Source organism: Zootoca vivipara, chromosome 1 (genome assembly GCF_965207765.1).
Source record: "Zootoca vivipara chromosome 1, rZooViv2.hap1.1, whole genome shotgun sequence".
Classification (NCBI taxonomy): Eukaryota; Metazoa; Chordata; class Lepidosauria; order Squamata; family Lacertidae; genus Zootoca; species Zootoca vivipara.
The window spans coordinates 41,904,182-41,916,503 of record NC_142582.1 but is presented as its reverse complement, the minus strand read 5'-3'; the positions used below and the strand labels follow the sequence as shown (position 1 = coordinate 41,916,503).

The 12,322-nt window shown below is 44.1% G+C and overlaps 1 pseudogene; it reads right to left on the bottom strand.

Annotated features, from left to right (window-relative positions):
* Positions 1–3,463: 3,463 nt before the first annotated feature.
* LOC148687529 (BLOC-1-related complex subunit 6-like) lies at positions 3,464–5,610 on the bottom strand (annotated as a pseudogene).
* Between the last annotated feature and the right edge of the window lie 6,712 nt (positions 5,611–12,322).

Below are 12,322 nucleotides of genomic sequence, written 5' to 3'. Positions count from 1 at the left end.
TCTTCATAGGGAATTCTGGGAATTGTAGCTCTGAAAGGGGAACAGGGGTCTCTTAACAACTCTCAGCACCCTTAAGAAACTACAACTCCAAAAATGGTTCAGGGGGAGCCATGACTGTTTAAAGTGGTACCATCGTGCTTTAAATGTGTGTTGCGAATGTGGCCGAATGTAACGAAATTAATTACAGGCATAGATTTACACCAGCAGCCCTGATGGCAGAAAAATGGGCACCGTTCATAATATAATGGAACACAAATTGTATCTTTAGTGTGATTGATAGAAATACTCTAGTAGCAGTTAGATATCAATAAAACTCATAGGAGAACAGGCAGCTTGAAAGAGCTATACTTTCAGCCTGGAAGAATAAATACCCACTGTCTGTTACACAGTGGTCTGTCCTAGTGACGTTTGAATATATTACATATACACATCAATTTAGGGTAGATACCTATTGGATATCCGAAGGGCTGGTCTTAACTGATGTTTAATTTGAGATTTTTGTACTGGTAGCCACTGTATCTGTAATATGAACTGATTGTGGTCTATTATTATTAGCAATAATATAATGTATCAATTCCCCTGCTCTTCTCTCCCTCTCTTTTTCCTTTGATTTTTATTTCGTCTCCCCTCCCTCCTTTTGCTTCTTGTTAAATTTGCTGATAAAGAAATTGACAAAAAAAAGGAGTGAAAGGAGTTCTGGGTTTGCTCTGCCAGAGATCTGCACAGTGCCTACCCCCCCTGCTGCCTTGCCCCCATTCCTGCTAGTAAGCTGCAGTGGCACTGGAGTCGGGAGGCCAGGTGCTCAGCATCGCTCCTCCCCATTGGCCGCTCCTGCCTGTGGAATTGCCAACATGGACTTCTGTGAGTGGCTTACAAGAGGAGTGTTCAGAATGCTCAACTAACGGTCCTCAAAATGAGGTTTGCGCCCAGCTCTCACCATAAAGTGTTACGTTCTTCAGCGACATGACAAGGAAGTGAACTTGCTAGATCTGGCAATACAGAATCAGTCGACGGTAATTTGGAGATGAAGTTGTTATCTTCGGCTTCTCCGTTCAAATTAATTTTCTACATTCGCTGTCAACAAAAGTGGAGTGACAGTCCTTGGGATGCTTTCAAAATAATTAGCACCATCACACAAAAGGCAATATGAATCACGGGGGCAGGAGGTGGGAATAAATAAATAAAGCGAAACCGCAGACACGTTGCGCAACTCGTGCGCCTTCTAAGGTATAAATAGTCCGGCTGGAGGATCTTTCATGCCAAAAACATGGTTCTTCAAAGAGGACATTACATTAATTGGATGTGTCAGCTCTTCTGTGAGCCATCATTGAGAGTGCGAACCTTCAGATCACGGGGTTGAATGTGTTACACACCACAATGTGAGATAGCTCTTATTAGGGGAGAGTGAGCTATGAACAGGACTTAATGCCGACAGATTTTGACCAGTGAAGTGGTCTTATCAGTGGTGGATGGAGCAAACTATAGAACTATTAGAAGACAACTGAAGGCAGACCTGTATAGCGCAGTTTTTTTAATGTTTGGTGTTTTATTATTTTTATTATCCATCGGAAGCCCCCCAGAGTGGCTGGGGCAGCCTAGACAGATAGGCAGGGTACAAATACTACTGCTGCTGCTGCTGCTGCTGCTATTATTAAACTGAAGTGCAGGTATTTGCATTTGCTCGTATTGTTTGATAGCTAACATGCCATTTACATTCCTCACTTTCTTCCTTTGTTTCCTGTTCTGTCAAAATTTAGATTGTAAGTGTCTCTGGGCAGGGACCTTTTAACATCAATACCTGTCTAAAGAATTTTACCTGCTTAAGAATAATCAAAGGTGCAGTCAAACCCTAGATCCTAGGGCTCTAGGATCTGTTTCCTGGATCAAATCTCAATGGTATTTTGCCCAGATATAACAGCCCAGCTCAGTCCCATGCTGCTGGGAAATGCTTCTCCATGAGTACTCAATGCATCCAATTTCTTTCCCAGATGCAATCCAGGTGATTGGTGTTTTCTGTTTTCCCTTCTCGAGTATAGCCACTATGTATGCACTGTCTGAAATGGCCTCCAGGCTCAGTCTTTCCTACCAGCCCAGGGGAAAGGGGAAAGCAGCTTTTGACACATGGCTGAACTGCCTAGCAAGGATAGCTACCATAACACACACCATCTCGTGGAGATCCAGAGAGAGGGATATGGGAAAGTCACAGAAAAATAGCAAAATATAACATCTGGCAACTAGGTGGTGCTGAAAATCTACCGATGGGTAAAAAAGTGCAAAAGTTGGGGGGAAAGAAGAAGAAAAACATTTGCACAATAGCAAAGTACTGAATTGGTCGTTTTGAGTTGTGTGACTCAAATTGGGTCTACTATACCCCACATTTTTAAGCAGTGTAGTTGCTTCTGGGGTCTCTTCAGGATTAGGGCCCTGAAGCATCATAGTAGATTCTCCCCTGAAGCTGAGCCTTCACAAAAGTGGCTTATACTAACTTAATGAATACAAATTCCTTAATTTGTAGGTAGTTATAGTTTGCCCTTCACAAAGAGGTCCTGGGGCTGGTTGCAATTCAACCATGTAACATCTTTCACCCCCAAATGTCATTCAAAACAGGTGGTCAGATCATGACACCTGTTGAATGTGGCCGCCAGTCTCACAGGAGGGAAGAGGGTCCATCTACCTTTATCTCTTTCTTGGCCTCTTTGCAATTAAAACCAGTCCCTCTCTGCGCCCTACTTTATATGTGACTGAGGGACACCAGAGTTTAAAAAAGAACAACCACCAAGCAGGTCTGTTGCTGTCCCAAGTAGTGTGAACCCAGGTCCGTAGCGAGGGGGTGGTGAGGAAGGCCTCCACCAGTGTGCAGACAAGGGGGGGGGCAGGTGCAAAATCAGCTTTAAAATATATGTAAATATGTCTATAAATAAAAGTATTGATTATTGCACAATCTGGACGGTTCTGCCAGGAGCACAAGATCACCTAGCTGTGTGAGCCTCTGACTGCACACAACTAAGCAACTAAGCCAAAAATAATAATTTTTTTTTAAGAAAGAAAAAAGAATCAGGAAGGATTCCTGTCACTTCTTGGCCTGAAAATCCTTCAAAACTACCAAGAAATCAAGGGTGCAGGGATAGAGCCTTCCAGCTCTGAAAACTACTCTGTCACTTAAATATATACTCGAGTATAAGACGACCCAAATTTAAGCCGAGGCACCTAATTTTACCACAAAAAAACTTTTTGACTCGAGTATAAGTCTAGGGTGGGAAATGCAGCAGCTACTGGTAAATTTCTGCACAGTTTCAAACAAAAGCTTGGTTAAGAGAAAGCTATGCAATTGTCCTGAGATCAACAGAGAAAAAGGCCTGGGGGGCTTTGACGGGGAAGCCACCAGCACCGAGGAAAAGGAGCTGTTGTCCGGAAACCAACTCACTTCATTTCAGTGCCAGGCACCAAGCGAGCCTCACAATGCCTATTTGCAGAGCCCCTCGAGTTTCTTCATGTCCCAGATGCGGCGGGCCAAGACTGGCACCGGCTGCATCGCTTTGTCCAGCTCCTTGCAGTGTGCCATCAGGGTGTACATGGAGCAGGTGCTCGTGTCCACCGCCTTGCCCAGGCTCTCCACGCCATCGTGGTATGTGTGGATGCAGCCCACGCTGAGTGCCGTCAGGGCCTGCAGGGCACCCTGCTCGCCCACCTGCACCGCCGCCTGCATGGCCAGAGCCACCAGGTCCTGCAGCGCCGCGGGATCCACGGCGGGGATGAGGCAGCCAGAGCCCAGCGGGGCGCTGCGCTGCACTGCACCTGGTGCTCAAAGTCACTGGCTATGGAGTGCGTGAGGCGCCTGTCCTAGCGCACGGTGCCCTCGAGCTCCAGGTTGCTCAGTGGCTCCTCCGACAGGCTACCCACACTGCACCAGAGAACAGGTAAGTGGGACCTCACTCTTAGGGAGCGGCTTAGGGAGCTGGGTATGTTTAGCCTGGAGAAGAGAAGGTTAAGAGGTGATATGATAGCCATGTTCAAAAATATAAAAGGATGTCATATAGAGGAGGGTGAAAGGTTGTTTTCTGCTGCTCCGGAGAAGTGGACACGGAGCAATGGATTCAAACTTCAAGAAAGAAGATTCCACCTAAACATTAGGAAGAACTTCCTGACAGTAAGAGCTGTTCGGCAGTGGAATTTGCTACCAAGGAGTGTGGTGGAGTCTCCTTCTTTGGAGGTCTTTAAGTAGAGGCTTGACAGCCATATGTCAAGAATGCTTTGATGGTGTTTCCTGCTTGGCAGGGGGTTGGACTGGATGGCCCTTGTGGTGTCTTCCAACTCTATGATTCTATTCTATGAGTATAAGCTGAGGGGGGCTTTTTCAGCATTAAAAACGTGCTGAAAAACCCGGCTTATACACGAGTATATGCAATAAATAATATATTGAGGGTTGCCAACTTAGTGCCCATGATACCCTGTTTCCCAGAGGTGCCAAGAAAGGCCTTTGTGGATGCCAGCAGATCCCGGGGTGGTGATCTCTGAGTTAGTGTTCAAACGAATCTGTCACGAATCTCACTTGGTGACCTTGGGCCTGTTGCTGTCTTTCAGCCTAACCTGCCTCACAGGGTTGTTATAAGTTTAAAATAGGGAAGCAGGTGTCTTCCAAGTGTCCTGGAAGGGAAAAAAGGACACCCTGTTTCTTTGTGTGAGAGCGCAGCAGACATTTTTGGTGCCGTGATCTCGCACTGCACTCTCACCCTGAAAAAAGGACTGTGGGGTGAGGGAGGTTGAGAGTAAGGTGTGGGTCACATGATTCACCCAGAGCACATCCTGAAAGATGCATGCCCCCAATTTTGGGTCTGAACAAATTTGACGATATGGAACCATGTAAGCCACCTTGAATGTCTTGGATGTATGGAATAAATATGATAACGTAACATATAATGATAGTTGAAAAAAGCAAGCAAGCAAGGCAGGTGCAATATATAACAAATCGTGAAGGAACATGTTAGGCTTAATTTGCCAATGGCTGTTTTAATAAGTATTTATAGAACAGGAGTCCATAGATTATAGTGTAATTATTTCTTTATTGCAAAGTGATAGAAGGTTAGAGCTTTCTACTCACAATGTAACAGTATATAATTGCCCCAGAATATAAACAAATCAACCTTGGGAGTGGAAACTTTACCCAAAGCCTGTTGTACCTGTTAATAATAATAATAATTAAAAAAAACCATTCACTTCACAACACACAATGAATGTTTTTCAATGGCACAAGCAATGCAGAAAGAAATTCTGCCCATCATAGAATGTATATTTAGTATTTAAGTTTGAGAGGTGCATGTCTAACCAAACTATAGAAAAGAAGCTTAACAAATATAGCTTCATTGATCAAAACCAAGCAAAGCTTTATGGAAGTTCACATAATGAAAGTGTCCCACCCTCTCCTCTCCACAATAGCCCTTTGAGCTCCCTGAAAAGGGTGGCGGGCTCTCTTAAACAATATGGAATGGGGTACCAATGGCTGCTGAGAGAGGGAGGAATTACTCAGAATTGGGCTTGAATCCTAAGAAAAGTTAAGGAAGATCATGGAAAGAAATTCTTCTACCTCCCTCCTTTCCCTGTGCCATATCCCATGTTGCTCAGGGGGAGCCATGATCCTCCAGAGTGATTTTTCAGGGATCAAGTGGGGAGGAGGGAATTGTGCATGCTTTTCCATCTGATTATCCTGGATGCTGTGTTCACGGCCGTTGGAACGGTGGCTAGCAAGCCTGCTGTTGCGAGGGGGCGTGGCAGGAACAGTGCACTGAAAGGAGCCCTTTGGGGCACTGCTCCCACTGTCCGTCTCCAACCTGGGCTCGGGAGCAGAGCTCTTTCCACAGCGCGCCCCGGCCTCGCCTCCACGTGGGCCATGCAGCCCCCCCTCAGTCGCTGGGGTGCCTCTGAGAGGCCGGCGCCCTGGCCCAATGTGCCAGTCAGCCCAGTAGGAAGGACGGCTCTGTCATTGGATCCTACACAACACAAAACACTGTTGCTGTATGTTGGTTTTATTTTATTTGTGTTTTATCTTATATTTTGGAAATGTACATCCAGGGTTTTTTTTCCTTTAATTTTTTTGGGCCCCCCCAGGAGAGTGGGGCCCTCAGCTATAGCTTGTTTAGCTTATACGTAAATCCGGCACTGCGTAGGAGTGATGTAGATTAATAGGGACAGAGTGCGGAGCGACCTTAATTGGTAGCACCGCCATTCTATTTAGATGCTTTATTTTGTGCTTCACTGTGTTTATTAAAGAAACTAATGGGTTAGAATTCCCTTTTGTTTGATCTGCTCATTTACAGCCATGGGGGAGGAAGCCTATTCCCCGAAGCCTGACACCAAGGCATGCAACACAGCTGCAAAGGCGGCAACAGCAGGTGATGCCTTTTTGGAAGCCAGATCTGCTGCTCCTGTGGACGCTGCTGCTTGAGGCGGTCTCCTCACCTTGCCTCGTGGGTGGGTCAGCCCTGGCTGTGTTACTTGTGAGGAGACCATAAGACTAGGTGTGCAAGCCTATGTGTGCGAGGAGCTTCAGGCTTGAGTTGTGGTTCTCGCTGAAAACATAGATAGCGACTAACAACCCCCATGCAACGCTTGGGATTTGTGTGTGGAAGGGCAGTTGATGCGACTTGGCCCATCAGGTTAATCCCACAATCCCTTCTGGCCCCGCAGAAAATGCTGTTCACTGAGTCATGCTGACATAACACTTATGTTATTGATGTAATTCCCCCTCCTCCCCGCCTTCCCCAAATGTTCTCTGGCCTAATCACTTTCTTAAATTCCACAAACACAATCTCTGTGCTGTGATCAATTATTTAACAGAAAATGATGCATTGAGGTAGAAACTAAATACCATTTAATATGCTCCAGGAATTCTAATTAAGAGGTATCACTGTACTGCTAATGAAAACTTTTAACTTTCCTCTGCTTTCAAGTCTTATTTGAATGCAGATAAGCCAATGTCCATAGACTTCCTTTTAAGAACGGGGTATTATTTTGTCATTTTTAATAGGATCCTTCTTCCTATTTTGCTGACAGTTTTGTCCTTGCCCCTGTATTTGTTTTTTTCCCCCCTCTCTCTTTTGCAAATGACTCCCATTCCTGGGTTGTTTGTTCAGTGTCAAGAAGGTTGTTAAACAAACTGAGCACAGCCCTTAAACTAATCAACGAGAAGTGTCACCCGAGATCGGGAACAGTTCAATATTTAAGAAGTTACTCTCCAAACTGATCCGACAATGTAACGTGTTTGGGTGTGTGTGGTGGTCTAGTAAACTGAAATACCAAGAGCTAGTCGAATTTGACAAAGAAATGGCAGTAGAAGCAGCAGCGTGATGGACACTTTGTCTGCCCACACTTGTGTTCCAACTTCTGAAGATGTCGTTTGGGAAGCACAGATCATAACTGTGAATGTTACTTATGAGCAGAGAACTGGAGGAAGCAAAAGAAGAAAGCCAGTGTGATGTAGTGGTTAGGGTGACAGACTAGCACATGGGAGACCAGGGTTTGAATTGCCTCTTGGCCATGAAGCTCATTGGGTGACCTTGGGCCAATCATCCTCTCTTAGTCTAGCCTGCCTCACAGGGTTGTTGCGAGGATAAAATTTGCGTGTTTAGACCTTTTACCTTTCCCTAGAAATAAATTCACACATGACTCATCATTTTGGTTTGGTTTTTGGCAGAATTTAGGCCACAACTTTATTGATTACAATCAAGTGAGTGGTTGCATAGGCTCTGGTTCAACTAGCTCCCTGCACCTGTGCAGGCAGCGCTGTCCCAGAGCACCATTGTAGGACAGCTAAGGATGAACACCAGGGACAACTGTTGGGGGAGCCCCATTCAGCCACCCTGGTGTCCCCTGGACTCAGGCATGGGCTTAACCCCTTGCGGGGTTCGCCAAGCCAATGAGTCCCTGGATTCCTTTACTGGAATGCCCTTCGCATAGGCGTGGCCATAGTCTTGTGCCACCCCTATCACCTGAACCAGAGCCTATCCACAACCTTACAAGTTGTGATGATTTGCTGCGCGGCAGGCAAAACCCAAATGGCACCAGTCAATCAGCCAAGCGGGCAAAATTCCTGCCGTGCCCCTGTCCCAATGACAGATGACACACAACGGCATAGCAAGGTCAAGCGCACAAGCCCTAAATATAGGGAGAGGTGGGCAGGTGTTCCGATGCGATAGCCCTAAAGAGAAAGCTCGCAAGCCTCGCATGGGCTCTTACAGGTCCCTCGATGCTCTTTTAGTTTCGCGTCCCATTGGTCCCATTGCTCCCAGCATCGAGGGACCCACCAATCAGGTGTTGTGGCTGCTCCAAGATTGCCCACCCACAACACTGGGTCAGGTGGCCAGGTCGCACCGCAACCTCTTGGAGGGAGGACACAATATGGAAGAAAAGGCAGCAGAACTATGTGTGTTACCTTGAGCTCTTTGGGTGGGTGGGTGTGAGGTAAACAGTAAGTACAAATCACACATGGTTCTGCTTTCCCTGCAACTCTTAGGGCCACTAGTCAGGGAGCCGTGGTTGTCTGCACCTCCTTAAACATCCACAGGGCAAACCGTTTGACTCTGTATAACAGTACGGAATACCTCCGAATTTCAAAGAAAATGCAAGCTGCAAACAATAGGCCTGTTTGGCAAGCCAAGGAAAAGGGCCAAGAAGCACCCGGCCACAAATCCAGCCCAGATGCATGGAAGGCTTCTGGTCAACTCAAAAGCTTGCTTGATATTTTAGAAAAGTTGATGGAACACGCTGAAATGGCAAAGCTAACTGAGAGACTCAAAGATAAGGACAACAATGACTTCAAAAAAGATTGGGGACCTTTTATGATGCATATACAGAAACAATGCATTGAAATGAACTCACTTGCAGGATTCGAGTACCGGTAATACACTTACAATGGACAAACATAAATAGAAAATATAAATACCGATATGAGGTTAAAATGTTAAGAACAGACTGACAAGGTACAACTTTAATTTTACTACATTTAAGGCATATAAAATTATAAGCAGAAGAGGAGGTACTGGGAAGGGGGGAGTGGGGGGGCTTTAATTATAAAAGGACTGCTTCATCTCTCCTACTTCACCTGGGGATTCCCTGGTGGCAGGGGGATGCCTGGGAATGGAGTGGGGGGGGGAGGGGTAGGATGCTAAAGGAAAGGGTAAGAAAAGAAAAGGATAATTAAATTATGATAAATGAAATTGCTAAAGAAGATTATAAAATGAAAACTAGCTGGGGGGAGGGGAAGCCCATAAGACAATGATTAGGAAAAAATGATGCTTAAAAGTTATATTGTCTGTTTGTTTTTGGTTGATTTTTTGTTTGTTTGTTTGTGTGTGTTGTTATGTGCTATATTGTATGTTTTAAAAATTGAATAAAAATTATGTTGAAAAAATAAAATAAATAAAATAAAATTATAAGCAGAAGAAATAAATAGGCAATAAACCAGAAAGGGAACTTGGGGGAAGTCGGTGTGTGTGTGTGTGTGTGTGTGTGTGTGTGTGTGTTAATTGAAAATGTAAAATGTAATTTGAATTTTTGATTATGCTAAAACTTGGTGTAAAATTTTAATAAAAATATCTTTTAAAAAGCAAAACAAAAAGCTTGCTGATATTTTGTGACATTTTTGGTTGGGGCATGACAAAGGGATGGGGGATTTTTCAGAATGAAAGTGGCATTTTCACCCTTAGCTATGCATGCTCACCTGTAACCTACCTCTTCCTCTTCTTAGCTTATTTAACGGGTTTCCCTTCTGAGAAATTCATGCAGAGGATTGGCAAATAGCTCCCCCAGAAACTTACTTGGCCCCGCTCTAATACACCAGCGTTTTCAAGCCATCCAAGGTCACGGCCATTATCTCCTCTTGTGGCAATGAATTCTCTAAGTCAATTGTGTATTGAGTGAAAAGTCTCCTATCCTGTGCCGTAACTAACCATAACTGCACCCACTGCAATGTGTATGTTGCTGAGTTGACCCAGTATTGCTATTTGCATAAACAAACCGACAAAGAATGTAATTTGCAGGACTGTCTTATTCCTTTATTGGTAATCATAATATTCACAAACTCATAAAATACACATACCACATATACTGGAAATCATAACTTCTATTTAATTGGTAAGAGGGATTGATTGTTAAAACACTCTGGAAATGGTAGCTTTATAAGGGGAATGGGGGTTTCCGAACAACTCTCAGTTCTCTTAACTAACTACAGTTCCCAAGGATTCTTTAAAATACCACTTTAGATGTACAGTGCAGATGAGGCCTTGACTATGTGTGCATTAAGATTAAATAAATAAGGAGGAAAAATTAACCAGAACATAATAATAATCAGCTTTTATCCTTATTTTCTTTGAATCAAGCGTTTCATTTGAAATTGAGCAGACTTTTTATTTTTCAAAAATAGCCTCTCCTTTTAATTAGGTGAGATACTGAATTGGGTCGATAGGCTCATCCATGGAAAGTGTCATAATTAAAAGAATTCTCCCAGCCTGGCTCGATAAATGACAATCTAACGATGAAGCGGAAACCGAAGAAAAACGTTGAAGAGCTAGGAAGAAGAGCAGTTTTAAGGGAGAATTCAAACGATGATCAGAATGGGAGATTTTCTGATTATCAAACAAAACAACAGCGCAAAAAAATAAGTTGTCTTTAAACATGAGGTGGAATAAGTTCTGCAGCTAAAGAACAAAACAGATCTAGTAATACTTTGCAGTAATCCTGCACACAAGGGGAAGAGATTACTGGGGGGGATGACCCCAAATGTTAATAGAACAAGCATTTCTGTTAGCACCCTTTCTCAACTTGGTGCCCTCCATACCTTTTTAGACTACAGTTCCCCTCATCTTTTGCCACTAGCTGGGGTTGATGGGAGCTGGATATAATATGCGAGTTAATAACAATTATATTATTGGCCTTGGCTCCTTTTCCTGCTGCCTTGGGACATTCAAAAGGAGATGGGCATTTAAAAGTGTTTGAGGGAGAAGAGGTGAAAACCATAGCAGATCCTCCTTCAATTTTTTGGTAGAGTCCTCTGGGGATGGGCCATGGCTCGGTGATAGAGCATCTTCTCTGCATGCAGAATGTCACAGGTGGGACTCACTGGCATCTTCAGGTAGGGCTGGGAGAGCCTCCTGCCAGAAACTCTGCAAAGCCACTGCCAGTCAATGCAGACAATACCGGGATATAAGGACCAATAATCTCACTCTGTATAAGGCGGCTTCTGGTGTTCCTATGGGGAAACCGCAGGAGCTTTCCTCCTGGTGCAGTTAACAGCCAATGGGGCGTTAGATCAACCATGGCAGACAGGACAGGTGGATGGGTGGACAACGGCAATTAAAAACCTCCTACTGTGTTATGATCCCGGTTTGGATCCCTCCTGCTTTCTGGCTGCAATTTACTTACGGTAATATATCAAATCAAACAGATGCTTATTGTGTTCATGTGGTCCTTCATCTTTCATTTCCCTCGGAAGAGGCAGCCTGCGAAGATTGTGTGCTGTTTGTCTGCATTGTCCAGACGCAGTGCACTCATGTGAGGATGGGTGCCATTTAGATTTCCCACCTCTAGTGCCAAAATGTTCAAGGCCTGACTCCTGTCCCCTTTCCTGATCATTCAAAAGACACTGATGTGAGGTCAGTAAAAGCATGATGCTATTATTAGTTCCTGCGGTACAGTCTGAAGAGCAAAGGCAAAGGGAAGTTCCTGGTACAACAGAAACCTGCCTAAAACAATCGACGGAGGATGACTTTGCAAGCCATGGGGTGTTCAAATACAGTAGAAATAAAAATCACATGCGATACTTAATTGTTTGCAGGATTTGGGGGCAAACTTTGTCTCTTCTTCCCATCATTTATATTTGTGGAAGAACCTGGCACTGTATGTTAAGCCTGTCTGTAATGTGTCCTAATTCCTTAATTGCATTTTCCCCTCCAATTGCCGCATTTAAATTTGTAATGATGATTCAGATTTTACATCCTTCAAAACGAAAAGGGCATTTGGTTGACAAAAAAAAAAGGGCTGCAGTTTAAGAACTTTAAAAAAAGGACTGGATTAATTCTCTGCCTGCAGCTAAACTTGAGAGTTCATCTCCTAATAGGCTGTTTCAAAGCAGTTAAATTTCTTCCTTTTAGACTAACCATACTGTCTGAACAATATTTTATGCCTGTTCTAAACTATAATAGGCTATAGAGACAACTCAGATGTCAAGACTAGATAGTGCTGTCAAAGTAATTTGTCCTGGATAATAGAGAAGGAGCTGACATGACTGAAATATTCTGAAGACAAAATCATTCTTTGAATGAACATCCACTTT